We start from the raw sequence: 23,511 nt of genomic DNA on the forward strand, positions 1-23,511 counted from the left end.
GCACATGCCTGATTCTATGTGCATTTAGAAATTAGAATATGATTTAGACAAGTTGAATAGAGTAGAGCATAAGATTGATCCTTGGTTCAATTACCCCTGTTAAAGGTGGCAGGAACGGTTGAACCTCGTACCGACAGGCGAGTCCCATTCTACGGAATTTTCCCGCATTTTAAAACGGAGGCGAGTTATTTTCAAAAACTTTTTCAAAGGTCAGTTTGATTTGCAAAAGTAAAAATTTTGCGATGATAACACAACCTTTCTCCAGCAAAAGGCTACCAATTTCAAAAAGCTGATTTAGTCTCAGAAATGAGACGCCCAAGATCAACCCCTTTTCAAGCTTTAGGGACCTCATTTACCTTCCTTTTGCAAAACCCCTGTCGGACTTATTGTGCGAAATCCGAAGGTTCCATCATGGTCTCTTCCTTTGAGGATTCCATTCATTTTCCCAATCAGGTTAAGGGAATAAACCTGAGCCTCATTTTAATGAGATATTTTCATCTCCCAATCAGGTTAAGAGAATAAACCTAAGCCTCATTTGATGAGGTATTTCATTTCTGCCCAATCAGGTTAAGGGTACAAACATGAGCCTCATTTGATAAGGTATTTCATTCCCCAATCAGGCCAAGGGTTAAGCCTGAGCCTCGTATTTACCTGAGATATTTTCGTCCAATCCAGGTTAAGGGCAAAACCTGAACTTCACTGCCATAGAGTCAATATTTTCCTCTTTATTTTCCACATCATATCTACCATCTTCACCGGGCTAGCACTTCCACACCCAGTCGGATCCTTCTAACTAGGGCATTTTTTTATGTATATAGCCCAAAATTTGGTGTGTTTTTCTTTGCCACTAAGCTCGGCCACAATTCGGCTTAGTAGCAAAGAGGGGCATCTGTAAACACCCCAAATTTTCACTCACCTCCCCGACATTCTCACCAACCATCGCGAACCATCCCTAGAGATCTTTGAAGGGCAAAATGGTCATTTCTTGAGCTTGGACTCCACAGAAGTCCAAATCTCGCCCCCAATTCTCAAAATTTCTCTATTTTGGCTCGGAATTTACCTCCAGTCACGAATTTTCAAAGTCTTATTCATAGCAGAAGATTGAAATATCAAATCTTCCATGCAATATTGAATTCCCTCAGACAAGTGATTGCACATTATTGCACAAGCATTTTATATCATTTCACTACACAACATGCCATTTTGAGGTCCAGAACTCTTGATTTTAAAAATTTTCAATCCAGATTCGAGTTTTTACTATTTTAAAATTGATTTCAAATCCCTGGGTCTTTAAATTGCCAATTTCTCTCATTTTAACCCCAGGACCACGGATTTCAAAAAAAAAGTTTTCTCAGGAAAAAAATCTAGATAGTTTTCTATATCAATTTTCAAATTTTGTTAGCTGGACCGACTCTACCTGAAGAAGGGGACGAAGCTTTGAATTTCAAGATTTTTGCAAAAAGCCTTTGAATTTCATGAAATCCCTTTATTTTACCCTTTTTACTAATTTCAAAATCATTTTTTTACAAATATGCCCTGAGAGGGCAGCTTCTTTCAAAAATCTTCATAATTAGGTCAAATTTTGTTTCTTATTTGCCAGTTAATATAGGTTTTATGAAAATTCCAAAAAGAGGTTTTGCCTTTTACCTTTTAAGGCTTCATTTTTTCTTTTTATCCAATAAAAAGTGATGTGGGGCCCAACGAGAGGTGGCGCCACACAAAATTAGATCTTTTCTTTTATTTATCATTTTCTCTTTATTCAAAAAGTGGCCCTAGATGGTGACACATCTGAGCCCCTCCTCAAAAATAGCTGCTTTACCTAAACTTTAGGTAAAACAAACAAAAAAGAAATTTAAAGCTAGGAGTCGTCCCCTCCCAAATGGTGACATTTCAAAAAATTTCAAAAGTCAGTTTTAGAATTATCAAAACTTTCAAAAATCAGTTTGAAAACTTTCGAAAATCTCTGATTTTTTTAGGGAGGAATCCCTCCTTTTAAACAGACCCCCTCTTGATCGAGAGAGGGGATCGGATCTCCCGACTTTCTCTCTTGGTTTCTCCCTATCTCTCGAATCCCTCTTCTCTTCCTCCATTCTTCCTTTTCTTGTTCCTTCTCCCCTCATTGCTTCCTTCTTCCACCCTCCTTCAACAGAGTATTCAACAAGCTTGATCAAACCTGTAGGGCATTGAGCTCGTCTCTCTCAATAAATAAACTTTCAAGAGTCGGCATCCTCGAGATATCCAATTCACGCAATCAGGTGAGGAGTTGCTTTTCCTTTCTTTTTTATCTTCTGAGAAATCGGGTTGTAATGATCACATTAGAGTTGACATAGGCCAAATCTCATTTATTTTGCTATTTGTTGTCATATCTGTTCTATTTTATCTGATTTAATGGTTTAACTGCATCATATGATTATTTTGTTACCTACGTCTGCAATTTTGGGAATTATGTATCATACTCATGTCATATATATTGCAAATCCATTGCATCGGTTGATGTGGTTTGCATCCATGGTTGTCTCATACATTGAGGATCGATGATGCCTTGTAATGACATCATCGGTTCATCTGATTATCATGTTTTGACTGAGTTATCATCTCTTCCATGACATTTTACTTTATTTGTTTCAGCATTATAAGCACCATGGTTTTTTTTTTGAGACTCGTGTCTGTGTCATCCCATATCGCATATCATTGATCTCATCTATGCATTTAAAAGTTATTACTGTAAGAAATATCGATTTCATCAATGCTTTGGTTCCTGTAAATGCAGTGAATGAGACCTCATTTGATTTTTTGTTCATATGTGGCATCCCTTTTATTATAATCCTTTCTTTAAATCTTGTTGTTTTCACATACCTTCCTTTGTCTTCTTATATGTTTTATGTTTGACATCAGCATTGTCTAACTCTTCTGCATCTTACTAATTCCTACATACATGTATTGCTTTGATTAGGCATCAGCATTTCACTCCATCAAGCGATATCCGCAAGGATTTATCGTACAGTAAATAGTGCCATTAACTTAGGCACAATATTTAAATTCAGCATTAATTCTAGTTCTACTTCTTATAACATCCCATTTCACAATATTTCATTTCACAGTACCCCATCACTGTAATGTTCCATTTCTTGCAATATTTATCACATTTATAGTACTCATTTTGTTATATGTATCACCATCATCTTGTTTACTTGTTCACGCCGACATACTATCTACATCGGGCAGGGTAAAATCATTTGTTGCATTCCATCTGCATATCTCCAGTTCCTTATCATTTCTTCGTCCTGTATCTCATAGCATCTGTATTAGTTCAATCATTAACGCATATTAGCAATATCTATCGTTTGAGCATCATCAGATTTGTTTGCAGCAGCAACATAACATCATGCCTAGATTCAGAAAAACAAAACATGAGCTATGTTGCCTCACATTTTCAGACCCCTATTTGATCCAGTATTGGTGTCTTTGTTTATTGCACATTGTTACCCACATTATCTATCGTATTTTGATTCACATGATTTGCTGTGTGCTTTGATTTTCATTATCTACTGTGTTCATCCATTTGCATATTAGTCACTAGCATCACATCTCATACATTCTGAGCATCTGATTTTGGTTTAGGTTTTTTTTTTCTTTTGACTACCGTATCATGCCAGTATTTCTCTACATTATTTTGTGTTATATTTTTTACTTTTTATTGTCTAATTGGTTGCTTTCATCTGTATTATTGATGCTTCTGCTTCAGTAGATGTCCTTGTACATATGTTGTTGATTTAAAATCAAATGTATACTTATTTCACTATGGAATTTTCTGATTCCACTGTGAAACCTTTCATTTTCTGTGTCTAACTTATTGAGAGTTGGATCCACTGTGAAATCTCTCTTGCTTTCATCATGAATTCGTTTCGCCAAACTCTTTTCTTTGGGAAATCAAATTTAACCTGAATTTGCTGTCAAAAATCTTTTGCTATCAATTTTTTTTTTTACTACTGGAATACCTCTGTTACTGTGAAATTCTTGCTTGCTGTGAAGACCCTCTGCCCGAGATGTGCTCCTGAGAAACTTTCAAGAAAATTCTCGTGTTATGAGTTAAAGTATTACTTACAATTAGTGTAATACCTGTTCGTGAAGATACTTAAAAGTTAATTGGCAGATATATTTTACTTTAATTCTATCATTACTGATGATAGTAAAATCTGTAGAGGGATAATTTATTTGTGCTGGAATGACACCTGGTTGTTGATTGCTAAGATTGTTGGGGCTGTGCTTTGCCAAAATCTAGTCCATCTAATAACATTCTCTCCATGCCTCAACTACACTTAGCTTGCACCTAGGGCACTTATCTCTTGCAATTCAGCACTTCACTACATACCAACACAGTGTATCACTCTGCACTTGTGTGTCTACACCTGCACCTTCATCTGTTGCACCTTTACCTCCTGCACCTTGTCACAGTATGTATATTAGACTACATTCACTTTCCTACATGTAACATCTGTACATTGTCATTTCTTGTATATACATTCTATTCATGTTTTAAACATTACGTTTTCATTAATATATGCATTTTCACTATAGCCTAGGCATAATCATCTGCACATTAGCTTTAATGTGGAATTTTCAATTTCTTTTCTGTATTTTGCATTTCTTGTGCTAACTCATACTTGCAGGAAAGTTTGGAAGATGTTAATTCTTTTGGCTCTCCTTTTTCTATTTTTCTTTTATTTTGCTTTATGTCATCAATGTAAAAATTAAGTATAAATTTGGAATAAGATTTACTTTTATTGCTTAGACTAGGGCACATGGCATATAGTTTATTTTTGTAATATCCTGATTATGTGAATCATGCATTTTCCTTTAAAAATCACCATGGATGAACATGAATGACACATGCACCAACTATTAAGGAGTTAGTAAACTCGGAGGATTCTGTATTTGTGGCCCTAGTCAAAATACGAATGAGTCCCAGATTTACCATCTTTTTATTAGTCACACTGAGCCTACACTATTGGGCTATTTTCAAAATCACAACATATTTTATGTTTATAAAATATTTTAGAATTGAATAAGTTAAATTCCAAGCATATTTGCGGCCATAGTCAGAATATGTATTGAATTTACCTTAATTCAATTCTGTAATGCATATTTAAAGTGATTTTCTCAAAATATCTCTAGAAATTTGCATTCATTCATCTAGGATAGTTTGCATCATTTCATTTTGAAAAGAAGAAGAAGAAGAAAATCTCATGTCAAGGAAATCGATTCCTCAAAGATACTCTGGAAACTTTTTAAAGTTTGATTTTCTTAAGCTAAGTTTTCCACGATTTTCCCGAAAAATATTTCTTTCTTAGAATTCATTTTCAATTTTTTAAAGGAAGTTTTCCACCATTTTCACAAGCCAAAATCGCTTTCAAGTCTTTAAGGCTATAATTCTCAGAATTTCAATTTCCTAAGGTTTGATTCCCTTTCTCAAAAGGAGTTTTCCTATGAATTTCCAACCCTTTTCCAACAACAATTTTTGAGGTTAAAGTCTTTTTGACAGATATTTTCTCTTCAGGTGTTTATCTTTTCTCAAGAATTCATGCTATTTTCCAAGTATTTTCATTCATTCATGATTTTCCCAAATCTTAAGAGACTTTCTTAAGATTTTAAATTCCTTTTATCAGGGTTTTTCTAAGACATCGATTTCCATCTTTGCCTTAGAAACATTTTTCATTCCAAGACATTTTTTAAGCATATATCATGTTTTCCAACCTGCATTTTTATAAAATTTCATAGCACATGCCTAAATTTTCTGTGCATTTAGGATAGAACACAATTTTTGGTAATTTAGCTAAGCTAAGCACACATTTAGTCATTGGTTTGATTACCCCTGATAAAGGTGCCAGGAACGGTCGAACCTTGTACCGACAGGTCAAATCCCATTTTATGAAATTTTCCCGCTATTTTCAAAATGGAGGTGAGTTTTTCAAAACAATTTTCAAACTTTGGTCGAGTTTGACTCGCGAGATGTTTCCCCTCTCTCTCGCAGGGAAGGGAAAAGTTTTGCGACGATAACAACACCCAAAACTTTTCATTCATAATAGGTATTAGAATTAACACACCTGTACATAACCCTAATCTGGAATTTAACATGCATACCAAATGTAAAATTTCAGATTTAATTAACATCAAGTAATATATAGAAATACTCCTTTTTTTTTCATGTCACAGGCATCCTTTCATTCATGAACCATTCCCATTAAACATCTGAGCTTGAATGTCATTATGTATATGCAAAGCATAACTATCACCTGTATGCTCATACAGTAAAAAAATAACTCATGTAATTACACCTGGAATCATGCCTAGCATACTCATATCGAACATGGAAAAACTTCACACATAACACCAATGTTATAATCATAAACAAGTCTTATGCAAAAATGACAAATCTGGAAACCAGATCACAACATTAAACACATTCATTTTATGTGGACACTTGCACTTAAAACAACTTGAGATAACCCCTTGCTAAAGCTTATTATGTCAAGTTAAAACATGTGGAAGACATAAAAAAAACCAATTCTGAGCATGTATTAGACTCAAACCACATCCAGTAACAAAAGTTTGGAAGTTTATAAGATGGTCCATCACACCTAGGTATATATACACATTCAGTTTTTTTTTATGCACTGTTGCCCAGTCGAGCACCACTCGGCTGGGTCCAAAACGTCAGCCAGGTCTGGCAGACCAGGTCAGGCAAGACTGGTACACGCTGAGGCAGGTCTAACCAGCTTGGCTAGACCTCACAGGCCCCACACCTAACACAAAAAATATTTATTTTAATATATATACAAATACCTATAAAAAAAATTTGACAACTTACACCCAAATAGGTTGGACTGCTATTGGCTGGGCCTAACAGCACATGCACAGGCTCAGTCCGGGCCTGTGTGTGCTGTCAGGGCTGAACAACCACAACAAAACTCATTCCAAATCCCCTTTTTTTTGTTTGAATAGAAATGTGACCCACATAGCTCGGCCTATTAGGCCAGCCAAACTGGGTTCGGCTGGTCTGACAGTCAGCCTACAGAAAAAAGGATTTTTTTTTTTGTAAAGCAGTGTCAGCACCCAGTGGACTGGCTGGGCTTTGATCCAATCCAGCTGACTGAGTTGGCTAGGCCTGGAAAGGCACAATGGAGCGCAGGCTGAGCCTGCGCATCGCCAGCCAGAGTCTGGCAGTCAGCTGAGTATCACTCAATTGGCTGCCAGCCGACTTATACCCCAAACACATTTTTTTTGTGTTAACATGACCCACCCAAACATGCAGTTACAGAGAAGCCATCCATGGGGACGATCCATGGGTCATCCTCCATAACTCGTGGAGGAATCTACCATGGAAACATTTTCCCTTTTTTTTCCATGGATTCTGATGATGCATGAAATGCACATCATGTTAATAAGTTTTTCATGCATTTTGTAACAAGTTTAAGGTTTTAAACCCATGTTTAGATGTATTTTGATAGTAAGGGGTTATGGTTCGAATTTCAGAAAAATCGGAGTTAAAATGAGAGAGTTATGGCTATTTCAGTGTTGGACACAAATTTCGAGGTAGATCGGATCCATATCCGACCCAAATAGGTTATTTGGAATTTGGATCAACCTTTAGAAAGCCCAAAACCCAACCCACATGCCTATCTATATCCATTTCAAAAAGTTTTGCATAAAACCCCCCAGAAAGAAGCGCATAGAAAATATTTTTTTTATAACAGTGTTTCTGAAAACTATCAAAAGTATAAATAAAATATTCCAGCAAACCCTAGGCGTCTTTGGCTTGGATTGACGCCCCCTACAGTGCCTATAGCTCCAGCACCTCCTTCCCCTCCATTCTTCCACATTTTGGCCATTAAAGACCGGTTCATGCTTGGTTTCCAAGCATATTTTGATCTCTCTTGTGATTTCTATCTGTTTCTTCCTTTTTCCTTGCTGTTTTTCACCATTTTTCTGTGTTTTTGCAAGTGTAGCAGAGGTGGAGACTACTAACCTTGTGTGGGAGTGCGAAACACACCAACAAGGTGAGTCGGCCCTACCTCCATCCGGTTTTCTACACCCTCCGATCGAGAATCAGCGCATACTCCATCTTCGGTGGATCTCCAACGTGTAGCAGCTGCAAAAGTGCTGTTTTTGGTGAAGTCCAGCATTCTCGAACAGTTTGGGAAGTTATGATCAACCCACGGTCCGCTCTTCTTCATCCCCCCGGTCGTCGGATCACCCAAGAGGTAGGTCTTCTTCTCTCTTCTGTTTTAGCTAAAACCGAAATTGTGTGTTTGATTTTATTTTTTTATTTTCTGTGTGTTTCTTATTTTTCTTTTTGTTTCAACCTTAGAATAGATCCTGTGCACAGACCAGCACGTTAGTTTAGATTTATTTGATTGATTGATTCATTTGAATCGTGTTTTTTTTTAGATTTTTCAACCAAATCGTGAAAATCGGCTAGATCTTCATCTAGCCGATTCTTCAAGTTTGTCCAGTGTGTTCTTGGTTCTGTTTTACAGAAAATCCAATAAAAAATTCGTTCATTTTGATTCAAATTAATCGTTGGGAGTGTTCGTTATGTGTTTCTATTAAATTGAAAAGAAAAATACTAAAATCGGCTAGATTATTTCTAGCAGATTCTTGTGTTTTTATAAAAATGTTCATGTTTTTTTTTTTTTTGTAGTAGTGCTGTTTGTTGTGTGTGAGTTTTGTTTATTTCAGTACCTTTTATTTTTCGTTTTAGGAAAATGAATTTATTATGTGTCGCATAAAGGATTTTTGATAAAATCGTGAAGGAATGATTAAAATCTTGCAAGTGTAGATGCTTCTTTTGTGTCGTTTGTGTGATTTTCTGTTTGTGTGATTTTCTGTTTGTGTGTTAGTTAACAGTCTCTTAGAGTTGGGTGAGTCAAATTCATCGTTTTAGGGTTGTCTTAGTCCTTGTTTTTCTTTGTGTTTTCAATTTTTAGGTATTCTCTTTTGATTGAAAGAAAAAATTACAAAAATCGAGTTTTATTTTTTTTATGTTTTTAATGAATTTCAGCATAGTGTTGTTCATGTTTGCATTTGTGTAATTAGGAGTTTTTGATTATATTTTAACTTAGCTTTATCAAAGTATTTGTTACTTAGTTTAATCATTTTTTTTAGTTTGTATTTTTGTTTTTGTTGGTCTTCTTCTTCCCCAAGGTGGGCGGCAGCCATTAGAGCTCCAAATGAGCTCTAGGTCGATTTTTTTAGAAGATATTAAATGCAATTAGGTAGGTTAGGAAGGTGTCTAGATTCAATGTATTTAGGTTTAATTTTGTGCTCATTTGATTTCATTTAGTGCATAAAACCTAAGTTTTTACCAAAATTTATTTCTAAAAACCCTGATTTCAAGGCCATAGTCTTGCTATTGGGGGTAATTCGGTCATTTGACCTAAATTTCGAAATCCCTAACCCTAATTTTTACATATTTAAGCATGTCATATCATATTTAGCTTAGTTTATTACATTCAAATTTCAAAACTTGCATTTTATCAAAATATCTTTTTAAAAAACCCTAATTTCAAGGCCATAGTCTTGTTATTAGGGGTATTTTGGTCATTTGGACCCCAATTTCGAAATTTCATATCTTATCTTCCTTATTTATTCAATTTTATTTCATATTTTATCATTTTGATTTAAGGGAATCATGGCAAAAAGGCTTATATCTAGCAAAATCCAACAATTTCCTGATATTGTTGGATAAATCTAGAAAAGCCAACATATTTTCATTAACCAAGTTTTCTAGTTTTGCAGGTACATTGAAGACTTTATTTTTCATGTATTTAAATTTCAATAGTGATGTAACTTGTAATTAAACTTTGGAATAAGAATTTACATTTCCTGCTTAGCTTAGGTTGCATTGCATATAGTTTATGTTTATAATGTTAATGTGTGATGGATGATGATTCATGCATATTTTTACAAATTCACCATGGTCTACACGAATGGCACATGCACCAGCTTCTATGAAGTTTATAAACTTGGTGGAATTTGTATTTATGGCCATAGTCAAAATACGAATGATACTCAGATTTATAATCTTCACATTAGCCACATTCAGCCTACACTCTTAGGCTAACTTCAAAAATGCACTGCATTTCTCAAAAATACAAAAAGTATTTCTCAATTCCTCAAAATCATATTCATTCATTTCATGCATTTGCCAATTCCAATTCAAAATTTCAATTCAAAGAAGTTCATTTTCTCAAAATCTCCTAAGTCTTATAGCAAAATCGATTTTCCCAAAAGCATTGAATTTCAAAGAATATTTCAAGTGTTTTTCTCAAGTTCATAAACTCAATTTTCCAAAGTTATGCAGTCAATTTCAAAGTTTGAAGTTAGAGAAATCAGAATTTTTCTAAGTCTTATTCAAAAGAATATGGATTTGCCAATGATATTTCAAGTATTTCCCAAGTTTCAAATTCAAATTTTCTAAGTTAGAATTTCAATTTCAAAGTTTGAATTCAGAGAAAGCAAGTCTCTCAGAGTCGATTTTCACCAAATGTCAAGAATTTCTCAAAATCGATTTTTATTTCTCTCAGAAGTATATTTCAAATCCCAATTCACGATTTTCCATGTGATACCTATTCTAAATATTTCAATCATTCAAAGCAAACATCATGTTTTCAAAATGTGCATTTTGTGAAAATTCATAGCACATGCCTGATTCTATGTGCATTTAGAAATTAGAATATGATTTAGACAAGTTGAATAGAGTAGAGCATAAGATTGATCCTTGGTTCAATTACCCCTGTTAAAGGTGGCAGGAACGGTTGAACCTCGTACCGACAGGCGAGTCCCATTCTACGGAATTTTCCCGCATTTTAAAACGGAGGCGAGTTATTTTCAAAAACTTTTTCAAAGGTCAGTTTGATTTGCAAAAGTAAAAATTTTGCGATGATAACACAACCTTTCTCCAGCAAAAGGCTACCAATTTCAAAAAGCTGATTTAGTCTCAGAAATGAGACGCCCAAGATCAACCCCTTTTCAAGCTTTAGGGACCTCATTTACCTTCCTTTTGCAAAACCCCTGTCGGACTTATTGTGCGAAATCCGAAGGTTCCATCATGGTCTCTTCCTTTGAGGATTCCATTCATTTTCCCGATCAGGTTAAGGGAATAAACCTGAGCCTCATTTTAATGAGATATTTTCATCTCCCAATCAGGTTAAGAGAATAAACCTAAGCCTCATTTGATGAGGTATTTCATTTCTGCCCAATCAGGTTAAGGGTACAAACATGAGCCTCATTTGATAAGGTATTTCATTCCCCAATCAGGCCAAGGGTTAAGCCTGAGCCTCGTATTTACCTGAGATATTTTCGTCCAATCCAGGTTAAGGGCAAAACCTGAACTTCACTGCCATAGAGTCAATATTTTCCTCTTTATTTTCCACATCATATCTACCATCTTCACCGGGCTAGCACTTCCACACCCAGTCGGATCCTTCTAACTAGGGCATTTTTTTATGTATATAGCCCAAAATTTGGTGTGTTTTTCTTTGCCACTAAGCTCGGCCACAATTCGGCTTAGTAGCAAAGAGGGGCATCTGTAAACACCCCAAATTTTCACTCACCTCCCCGACATTCTCACCAACCATCGCGAACCATCCCTAGAGATCTTTGAAGGGCAAAATGGTCATTTCTTGAGCTTGGACTCCACAGAAGTCCAAATCTCGCCCCCAATTCTCAAAATTTCTCTATTTTGGCTCGGAATTTACCTCCAGTCACGAATTTTCAAAGTCTTATTCATAGCAGAAGATTGAAATATCAAATCTTCCATGCAATATTGAATTCCCTCAGACAAGTGATTGCACATTATTGCACAAGCATTTTATATCATTTCACTACACAACATGCCATTTTGAGGTCCAGAACTCTTGATTTTAAAAATTTTCAATCCAGATTCGAGTTTTTACTATTTTAAAATTGATTTCAAATCCCTGGGTCTTTAAATTGCCAATTTCTCTCATTTTAACCCCAGGACCACGGATTTCAAAAAAAAAGTTTTCTCAGGAAAAAAATCTAGATAGTTTTCTATATCAATTTTCAAATTTTGTTAGCTGGACCGACTCTACCTGAAGAAGGGGACGAAGCTTTGAATTTCAAGATTTTTGCAAAAAGCCTTTGAATTTCATGAAATCCCTTTATTTTACCCTTTTTACTAATTTCAAAATCATTTTTTTACAAATATGCCCTGAGAGGGCAGCTTCTTTCAAAAATCTTCATAATTAGGTCAAATTTTGTTTCTTATTTGCCAGTTAATATAGGTTTTATGAAAATTCCAAAAAGAGGTTTTGCCTTTTACCTTTTAAGGCTTCATTTTTTCTTTTTATCCAATAAAAAGTGATGTGGGGCCCAACGAGAGGTGGCGCCACACAAAATTAGATCTTTTCTTTTATTTATCATTTTCTCTTTATTCAAAAAGTGGCCCTAGATGGTGACACATCTGAGCCCCTCCTCAAAAATAGCTGCTTTACCTAAACTTTAGGTAAAACAAACAAAAAAGAAATTTAAAGCTAGGAGTCGTCCCCTCCCAAATGGTGACATTTCAAAAAATTTCAAAAGTCAGTTTTAGAATTATCAAAACTTTCAAAAATCAGTTTGAAAACTTTCGAAAATCTCTGATTTTTTTAGGGAGGAATCCCTCCTTTTAAACAGACCCCCTCTTGATCGAGAGAGGGGATCGGATCTCCCGACTTTCTCTCTTGGTTTCTCCCTATCTCTCGAATCCCTCTTCTCTTCCTCCATTCTTCCTTTTCTTGTTCCTTCTCCCCTCATTGCTTCCTTCTTCCACCCTCCTTCAACAGAGTATTCAACAAGCTTGATCAAACCTGTAGGGCATTGAGCTCGTCTCTCTCAATAAATAAACTTTCAAGAGTCGGCATCCTCGAGATATCCAATTCACGCAATCAGGTGAGGAGTTGCTTTTCCTTTCTTTTTTATCTTCTGAGAAATCGGGTTGTAATGATCACATTAGAGTTGACATAGGCCAAATCTCATTTATTTTGCTATTTGTTGTCATATCTGTTCTATTTTATCTGATTTAATGGTTTAACTGCATCATATGATTATTTTGTTACCTACGTCTGCAATTTTGGGAATTATGTATCATACTCATGTCATATATATTGCAAATCCATTGCATCGGTTGATGTGGTTTGCATCCATGGTTGTCTCATACATTGAGGATCGATGATGCCTTGTAATGACATCATCGGTTCATCTGATTATCATGTTTTGACTGAGTTATCATCTCTTCCATGACATTTTACTTTATTTGTTTCAGCATTATAAGCACCATGGTTTTTTTTTTGAGACTCGTGTCTGTGTCATCCCATATCGCATATCATTGATCTCATCTATGCATTTAAAAGTTATTACTGTAAGAAATATCGATTTCATCAATGCTTTGGTTCCTGTAAATGCAGTGAATGAGACCTCATTTGATTTTTTGTTCATATGTGGCATCCCTTTTATTATAATCCTTTCTTTAAATCTTGTTGTTTTCACATACCTTCCTTTGTCTTCTTATATGTTTTATGTTTGACATCAGCATTGTCTAACTCTTCTGCATCTTACTAATTCCTACATACATGTATTGCTTTGATTAGGCATCAGCATTTCACTCCATCAAGCGATATCCGCAAGGATTTATCGTACAGTAAATAGTGCCATTAACTTAGGCACAATATTTAAATTCAGCATTAATTCTAGTTCTACTTCTTATAACATCCCATTTCACAATATTTCATTTCACAGTACCCCATCACTGTAATGTTCCATTTCTTGCAATATTTATCACATTTATAGTACTCATTTTGTTATATGTATCACCATCATCTTGTTTACTTGTTCACGCCGACATACTATCTACATCGGGCAGGGTAAAATCATTTGTTGCATTCCATCTGCATATCTCCAGTTCCTTATCATTTCTTCGTCCTGTATCTCATAGCATCTGTATTAGTTCAATCATTAACGCATATTAGCAATATCTATCGTTTGAGCATCATCAGATTTGTTTGCAGCAGCAACATAACATCATGCCTAGATTCAGAAAAACAAAACATGAGCTATGTTGCCTCACATTTTCAGACCCCTATTTGATCCAGTATTGGTGTCTTTGTTTATTGCACATTGTTACCCACATTATCTATCGTATTTTGATTCACATGATTTGCTGTGTGCTTTGATTTTCATTATCTACTGTGTTCATCCATTTGCATATTAGTCACTAGCATCACATCTCATACATTCTGAGCATCTGATTTTGGTTTAGGTTTTTTTTTTCTTTTGACTACCGTATCATGCCAGTATTTCTCTACATTATTTTGTGTTATATTTTTTACTTTTTATTGTCTAATTGGTTGCTTTCATCTGTATTATTGATGCTTCTGCTTCAGTAGATGTCCTTGTACATATGTTGTTGATTTAAAATCAAATGTATACTTATTTCACTATGGAATTTTCTGATTCCACTGTGAAACCTTTCATTTTCTGTGTCTAACTTATTGAGAGTTGGATCCACTGTGAAATCTCTCTTGCTTTCATCATGAATTCGTTTCGCCAAACTCTTTTCTTTGGGAAATCAAATTTAACCTGAATTTGCTGTCAAAAATCTTTTGCTATCAATTTTTTTTTTTACTACTGGAATACCTCTGTTACTGTGAAATTCTTGCTTGCTGTGAAGACCCTCTGCCCGAGATGTGCTCCTGAGAAACTTTCAAGAAAATTCTCGTGTTATGAGTTAAAGTATTACTTACAATTAGTGTAATACCTGTTCGTGAAGATACTTAAAAGTTAATTGGCAGATATATTTTACTTTAATTCTATCATTACTGATGATAGTAAAATCTGTAGAGGGATAATTTATTTGTGCTGGAATGACACCTGGTTGTTGATTGCTAAGATTGTTGGGGCTGTGCTTTGCCAAAATCTAGTCCATCTAATAACATTCTCTCCATGCCTCAACTACACTTAGCTTGCACCTAGGGCACTTATCTCTTGCAATTCAGCACTTCACTACATACCAACACAGTGTATCACTCTGCACTTGTGTGTCTACACCTGCACCTTCATCTGTTGCACCTTTACCTCCTGCACCTTGTCACAGTATGTATATTAGACTACATTCACTTTCCTACATGTAACATCTGTACATTGTCATTTCTTGTATATACATTCTATTCATGTTTTAAACATTACGTTTTCATTAATATATGCATTTTCACTATAGCCTAGGCATAATCATCTGCACATTAGCTTTAATGTGGAATTTTCAATTTCTTTTCTGTATTTTGCATTTCTTGTGCTAACTCATACTTGCAGGAAAGTTTGGAAGATGTTAATTCTTTTGGCTCTCCTTTTTCTATTTTTCTTTTATTTTGCTTTATGTCATCAATGTAAAAATTAAGTATAAATTTGGAATAAGATTTACTTTTATTGCTTAGACTAGGGCACATGGCATATAGTTTATTTTTGTAATATCCTGATTATGTGAATCATGCATTTTCCTTTAAAAATCACCATGGATGAACATGAATGACACATGCACCAACTATTAAGGAGTTAGTAAACTCGGAGGATTCTGTATTTGTGGCCCTAGTCAAAATACGAATGAGTCCCAGATTTACCATCTTTTTATTAGTCACACTGAGCCTACACTATTGGGCTATTTTCAAAATCACAACATATTTTATGTTTATAAAATATTTTAGAATTGAATAAGTTAAATTCCAAGCATATTTGCGGCCATAGTCAGAATATGTATTGAATTTACCTTAATTCAATTCTGTAATGCATATTTAAAGTGATTTTCTCAAAATATCTCTAGAAATTTGCATTCATTCATCTAGGATAGTTTGCATCATTTCATTTTGAAAAGAAGAAGAAGAAGAAAATCTCATGTCAAGGAAATCGATTCCTCAAAGATACTCTGGAAACTTTTTAAAGTTTGATTTTCTTAAGCTAAGTTTTCCACGATTTTCCCGAAAAATATTTCTTTCTTAGAATTCATTTTCAATTTTTTAAAGGAAGTTTTCCACCATTTTCACAAGCCAAAATCGCTTTCAAGTCTTTAAGGCTATAATTCTCAGAATTTCAATTTCCTAAGGTTTGATTCCCTTTCTCAAAAGGAGTTTTCCTATGAATTTCCAACCCTTTTCCAACAACAATTTTTGAGGTTAAAGTCTTTTTGACAGATATTTTCTCTTCAGGTGTTTATCTTTTCTCAAGAATTCATGCTATTTTCCAAGTATTTTCATTCATTCATGATTTTCCCAAATCTTAAGAGACTTTCTTAAGATTTTAAATTCCTTTTATCAGGGTTTTTCTAAGACATCGATTTCCATCTTTGCCTTAGAAACATTTTTCATTCCAAGACATTTTTTAAGCATATATCATGTTTTCCAACCTGCATTTTTATAAAATTTCATAGCACATGCCTAAATTTTCTGTGCATTTAGGATAGAACACAATTTTTGGTAATTTAGCTAAGCTAAGCACACATTTAGTCATTGGTTTGATTACCCCTGATAAAGGTGCCAGGAACGGTCGAACCTTGTACCGACAGGTCAAATCCCATTTTATGAAATTTTCCCGCTATTTTCAAAATGGAGGTGAGTTTTTCAAAACAATTTTCAAACTTTGGTCGAGTTTGACTCGCGAGATGTTTCCCCTCTCTCTCGCAGGGAAGGGAAAAGTTTTGCGACGATAACAACACCCAAAACTTTTCATTCATAATAGGTATTAGAATTAACACACCTGTACATAACCCTAATCTGGAATTTAACATGCATACCAAATGTAAAATTTCAGATTTAATTAACATCAAGTAATATATAGAAATACTCCTTTTTTTTTCATGTCACAGGCATCCTTTCATTCATGAACCATTCCCATTAAACATCTGAGCTTGAATGTCATTATGTATATGCAAAGCATAACTATCACCTGTATGCTCATACAGTAAAAAAATAACTCATGTAATTACACCTGGAATCATGCCTAGCATACTCATATCGAACATGGAAAAACTTCACACATAACACCAATGTTATAATCATAAACAAGTCTTATGCAAAAATGACAAATCTGGAAACCAGATCACAACATTAAACACATTCATTTTATGTGGACACTTGCACTTAAAACAACTTGAGATAACCCCTTGCTAAAGCTTATTATGTCAAGTTAAAACATGTGGAAGACATAAAAAAAACCAATTCTGAGCATGTATTAGACTCAAACCACATCCAGTAACAAAAGTTTGGAAGTTTATAAGATGGTCCATCACACCTAGGTATATATACACATTCAGTTTTTTTTTATGCACTGTTGCCCAGTCGAGCACCACTCGGCTGGGTCCAAAACGTCAGCCAGGTCTGGCAGACCAGGTCAGGCAAGACTGGTACACGCTGAGGCAGGTCTAACCAGCTTGGCTAGACCTCACAGGCCCCACACCTAACACAAAAAATATTTATTTTAATATATATACAAATACCTATAAAAAAAATTTGACAACTTACACCCAAATAGGTTGGACTGCTATTGGCTGGGCCTAACAGCACATGCACAGGCTCAGTCCGGGCCTGTGTGTGCTGTCAGGGCTGAACAACCACAACAAAACTCATTCCAAATCCCCTTTTTTTTGTTTGAATAGAAATGTGACCCACATAGCTCGGCCTATTAGGCCAGCCAAACTGGGTTCGGCTGGTCTGACAGTCAGCCTACAGAAAAAAGGATTTTTTTTTTTGTAAAGCAGTGTCAGCACCCAGTGGACTGGCTGGGCTTTGATCCAATCCAGCTGACTGAGTTGGCTAGGCCTGGAAAGGCACAATGGAGCGCAGGCTGAGCCTGCGCATCGCCAGCCAGAGTCTGGCAGTCAGCTGAGTATCACTCAATTGGCTGCCAGCCGACTTATACCCCAAACACATTTTTTTTGTGTTAACATGACCCACCCAAACATGCAGTTACAGAGAAGCCATCCATGGGGACGATCCATGGGTCATCCTCCATAACTCGTGGAGGAATCTACCATGGAAACATTTTCCCTTTTTTTTCCATGGATTCTGATGATGCATGAAATGCACATCATGTTAATAAGTTTTTCATGCATTTTGTAACAAGTTTAAGGTTTTAAACCCATGTTTAGATGTATTTTGATAGTAAGGGGTTATGGTTCGAATTTCAGAAAAATCGGAGTTAAAATGAGAGAGTTATGGCTATTTCAGTGTTGGACACAAATTTCGAGGTAGATCGGATCCATATCCGACCCAAATAGGTTATTTGGAATTTGGATCAACCTTTAGAAAGCCCAAAACCCAACCCACATGCCTATCTATATCCATTTCAAAAAGTTTTGCATAAAACCCCCCAGAAAGAAGCGCATAGAAAATATTTTTTTTATAACAGTGTTTCTGAAAACTATCAAAAGTATAAATAAAATATTCCAGCAAACCCTAGGCGTCTTTGGCTTGGATTGACGCCCCCTACAGTGCCTATAGCTCCAGCACCTCCTTCCCCTCCATTCTTCCACATTTTGGCCATTAAAGACCGGTTCATGCTTGGTTTCCAAGCATATTTTGATCTCTCTTGTGATTTCTATCTGTTTCTTCCTTTTTCCTTGCTGTTTTTCACCATTTTTCTGTGTTTTTGCAAGTGTAGCAGAGGTGGAGACTACTAACCTTGTGTGGGAGTGCGAAACACACCAACAAGGTGAGTCGGCCCTACCTCCATCCGGTTTTCTACACCCTCCGATCGAGAATCAGCGCATACTCCATCTTCGGTGGATCTCCAACGTGTAGCAGCTGCAAAAGTGCTGTTTTTGGTGAAGTCCAGCATTCTCGAACAGTTTGGGAAGTTATGATCAACCCACGGTCCGCTCTTCTTCATCCCCCCGGTCGTCGGATCACCCAAGAGGTAGGTCTTCTTCTCTCTTCTGTTTTAGCTAAAACCGAAATTGTGTGTTTGATTTTATTTTTTTATTTTCTGTGTGTTTCTTATTTTTCTTTTTGTTTCAACCTTAGAATAGATCCTGTGCACAGACCAGCACGTTAGTTTAGATTTATTTGATTGATTGATTCATTTGAATCGTGTTTTTTTTTAGATTTTTCAACCAAATCGTGAAAATCGGCTAGATCTTCATCTAGCCGATTCTTCAAGTTTGTCCAGTGTGTTCTTGGTTCTGTTTTACAGAAAATCCAATAAAAAATTCGTTCATTTTGATTCAAATTAATCGTTGGGAGTGTTCGTTATGTGTTTCTATTAAATTGAAAAGAAAAATACTAAAATCGGCTAGATTATTTCTAGCAGATTCTTGTGTTTTTATAAAAATGTTCATGTTTTTTTTTTTTTTGTAGTAGTGCTGTTTGTTGTGTGTGAGTTTTGTTTATTTCAGTACCTTTTATTTTTCGTTTTAGGAAAATGAATTTATTATGTGTCGCATAAAGGATTTTTGATAAAATCGTGAAGGAATGATTAAAATCTTGCAAGTGTAGATGCTTCTTTTGTGTCGTTTGTGTGATTTTCTGTTTGTGTGATTTTCTGTTTGTGTGTTAGTTAACAGTCTCTTAGAGTTGGGTGAGTCAAATTCATCGTTTTAGGGTTGTCTTAGTCCTTGTTTTTCTTTGTGTTTTCAATTTTTAGGTATTCTCTTTTGATTGAAAGAAAAAATTACAAAAATCGAGTTTTATTTTTTTTATGTTTTTAATGAATTTCAGCATAGTGTTGTTCATGTTTGCATTTGTGTAATTAGGAGTTTTTGATTATATTTTAACTTAGCTTTATCAAAGTATTTGTTACTTAGTTTAATCATTTTTTTTAGTTTGTATTTTTGTTTTTGTTGGTCTTCTTCTTCCCCAAGGTGGGCGGCAGCCATTAGAGCTCCAAATGAGCTCTAGGTCGATTTTTTTAGAAGATATTAAATGCAATTAGGTAGGTTAGGAAGGTGTCTAGATTCAATGTATTAGGGTTTTATTACCTTAGCCGTTTTTAGGGGTCATTCAAGTAAGTTTTGGAATTAGGTTAGCATTTAATCCTAGAAAATCGTATTTCTATTTAAGTCCTTTTATTCTCTAGGTAGTTTTAATTGCATTAGCTTAGAAAGTAGCACCATTAGGGTTGGCGATTTTTGAAAAGGAAGGTAATTAAGGTAATTGAATTTGAAAAGTTTTTGGAAATAGTAGATTCTTCAAAAATCGTGTAAAGCATTTAAAGGAGCATTAAATTTTGAATGTGCATTAAAAGAAGGAGTTACTATTTAGCTTTGGAAAGTGTTTTTGAAATTAAACTAAATTTCCAATTTAGGTTCCACGATTTTCAGAAAGAAATAAATACCATTTACTTCAATCTGGGAAAGCAAAAATCGTGGGGTTTTCTAAGTTGGACTTTTCGTTTTCCAAAGTGAGCCTTTAAATATAATTAAGGAGTGTAACTCCCTCATTAAGTGGAGCGATTTTTGAGAATCCAAATCATTTCAAATTTTGAGCATTGATAATTATTACCTTATTTTTCCAACCTTCTACATTAAAATCGTTAGCTTTGAATTAATTTTAGGATAATTAATAGGTTACTAATTTAGTCGACCTAATTAAGTGAGTCAAACCCTAGTCTAAACCCACCCAAGTCTAGTCAAAACCGAGCCTAGCCTAAGTCAAATCATAGACCAAACCTCACCCAACCTTGAGTCAACCGAACCTACCTATTGAAACCTAACCTAACCTAGTCAACCTAGTTGACTTAGTTAGGTTTTCCATGTGCCTAACACAACTCGAATCCTAGCCCAAGTCAAACCCTAGGTTAAGCCTAGTCAAGTCAAACCTAACCTAAGCTTAGGAACCGAGTCCACCTAAACCAAACCGACCTTAGCTAAGTCAACTCGAGCCTAGTTGAGTTAACCGAGTAAACCTAACCCTAACCCTATCCTAAACCCACAGCCTTTGGTATTTAGTGTATTCATTTCATTTGGTTTTAAGTCATATTAAGTGTAGAATAATTAGTTTAGTTATTTACTTCATTGATCTAGTTAGATTGTAGAAACGTTTGTTCAAGTTGTAATTGATTCGTGTGATTCATTTTTGTAGTTCAATTATTCCAATAGTAGTTAGTTGGTAATAGCTGCATATCTTAATTTATGTAACTAGGTTTGTATCCCTTTGATTATTATAGTTGCATTTGCATCGTTAGTTAACGTAGCTTTAGTCATAATTTGCTTATCGTATTTCGTTCGTCATGCATTTAGCATAATTGTAATATTCATCTGCATATACACTGTCATTCAGTGTTATTTAGATTGCATTAGGTTTAATATGCATTTTTTAGAGTTTAAATAGATTTATAAAGTGAATAGTGTACTCAAAGAAAAACCCGATTTTTTCCCTGTCGCACAAGCATTATTTTATGTGCAAAAATTTTGAGTTTTCCAAAAATTCTTTTTCTGTTCACTTTATTGACGTGTTATCTGACTGAAGACCAAATTTCAGCTCTTTTGGAGTTGATTTGGTCTGATTTTTAAGCGTTTTGCGAAAACCACTTTTTCTGGTTTTAAAATTACAGGACTTTCAATATCCTGATTTTTCCCAGTTTTGAAACACTTATATCTGGAGTTCCAGATATCGTTTTTTCATTCTGTAAAAACTGTCAGATTATTTAATCTGTTAGTTACAGAAAAGAACAAGTTTCGGGAAAATCAGACCTCGTTTTCTCTGTCAAACAGTAGTTTTCTGATAACCTGTCAGAAATCTATTTTACACCAGTTAGGGGCATTTTCGTAATTTCCTTAGTTTCGGCATTTTAGGACTGTTTTTAGTATTTTCTGCATATTAGGTACTGCATCTGCATCATATAGTATTGTTAGAATTAAATTAGTTGATTTTTGAATTAGTTTAATATTTTAATTAATTACTTTAGTGTAATTAGGAATTATTTTGCTAATTGCTTGAAAATTAGGTTTAGTTGCATTTTCAACTTGCATTATTAGAATAAATTGCTAACTCTGCATTTTCCTTTGTTCTTAGGTTGAAAAGCATAATCATTATCCAGGGTTATTGTCCAAATGAGAAGAGTGAATAATTGGTGAAAAGACAGAAATACCCTTGGTGTGGATCAGAAGACTTAGCTGCTTTTCTATTTTCATTTTAGTGATTAATTGTAGTTGTATTAGCTTTGTAATTGTAGATTGATATTTGTAATTAATAAATTAAATTTTACAGAAATATCTTGATTAATTCTTGTTCCCTGAGGATTCGACCCGTACTTACCACTTTGTGGAAAGTCGGTTTTTATACTTTTGGTTGACGATTTTCCAAAGTTTTATTGAAAATAATTGTTTTAAAAAGATCATTTCAAAATATCAACCAGATTCTATAAAAAAAAGCATAAAATTGAACCAATGTTTGATTTCTCATATATTTTCAAAGGAGAGGACCCGTAACTCAGAATCGGTACTTGGGGGCTGCGACAGTTGCAACAAGGAGAGTGCTTCCACTGGCGTCGACTGCTCTGATGCCGTGAAGGGGATTCTGAGAGGAAGAGAGAGAGAAAAGTTGAGAGATAGCGAGAGGCGAGGTCGACAGAGAGAGAGGAAGAGAGGAGAGTGAGGGAAACCAACACGGGATCCCCCTTTTGAAGAGGAAAGCCCTGAAAGGGAGGAGACGACCTACGTTCCGGCAGCTGCGCTTCGACCCCCCCTCCCCATTATGATTTCCTTCTTGTGGGGTTAGGGTTCACTCTGCACCCTAACCCTCTCTTTTTTATCGAGCAATCCGTATCGGGTTGCCTTTACCTACCTTTTTTTTTTAAGCGGGGCACGGTCCGGGTCCAAGACCCGCGAACCTGCCATGGTCTGAATCAGCTGTGTGGATCGGTAGGTTGGATCCAACTGCGGATCCCTGCATTAAGTAGGTGATTATTATTATATATATATTTTTGTTTATAATTTATTATTGTTTCCTTTTTTCTATATATATATATATATCAGTTATTATACGTATATATATGAATTTGTTATGGATCCGAAACGTGAATCCCAGGCCCAATTTATAGAATTATGAAAACAAATTTTCCAATTAATTAGGAAATTTTTTGGTTATTACAATATATGTGGCCATTATCGATGTATCATTAATGACGACATATGTGGCTGCTAAATATTATTGTTAACCCACTTTTATGTTTATATTTAATGGCCACTAAATGTCGTTGTTATAGGTTTTACTCTATAATAATGATATTCAGGTGTCACCATTATAGGGTTTATAATTGGGCTCAAGTATCATGCCCTAATTCTTATTTTTTCTCTGTCTCTCTTCTTCTGCAATCTCTGTCTATTGTCGGACCACCGCCGGACCACCTCCTCCCTCCCTATTCAGGTGACACCACCTGACCGCCGTCGAACTGAGGATCAATCCTCTCTCTCTTTGATTTATCTAGGTGACACTACCGCCCACCACCTCCAATCTATGCACAGGGTGA

The sequence above is a fragment of the Nuphar pumila genome, chromosome 9 (genome assembly GCF_984573655.1).
Source record: "Nuphar pumila chromosome 9, dmNupPumi1.hap1.1, whole genome shotgun sequence".
Taxonomy (NCBI): Eukaryota; Viridiplantae; Streptophyta; class Magnoliopsida; order Nymphaeales; family Nymphaeaceae; genus Nuphar; species Nuphar pumila.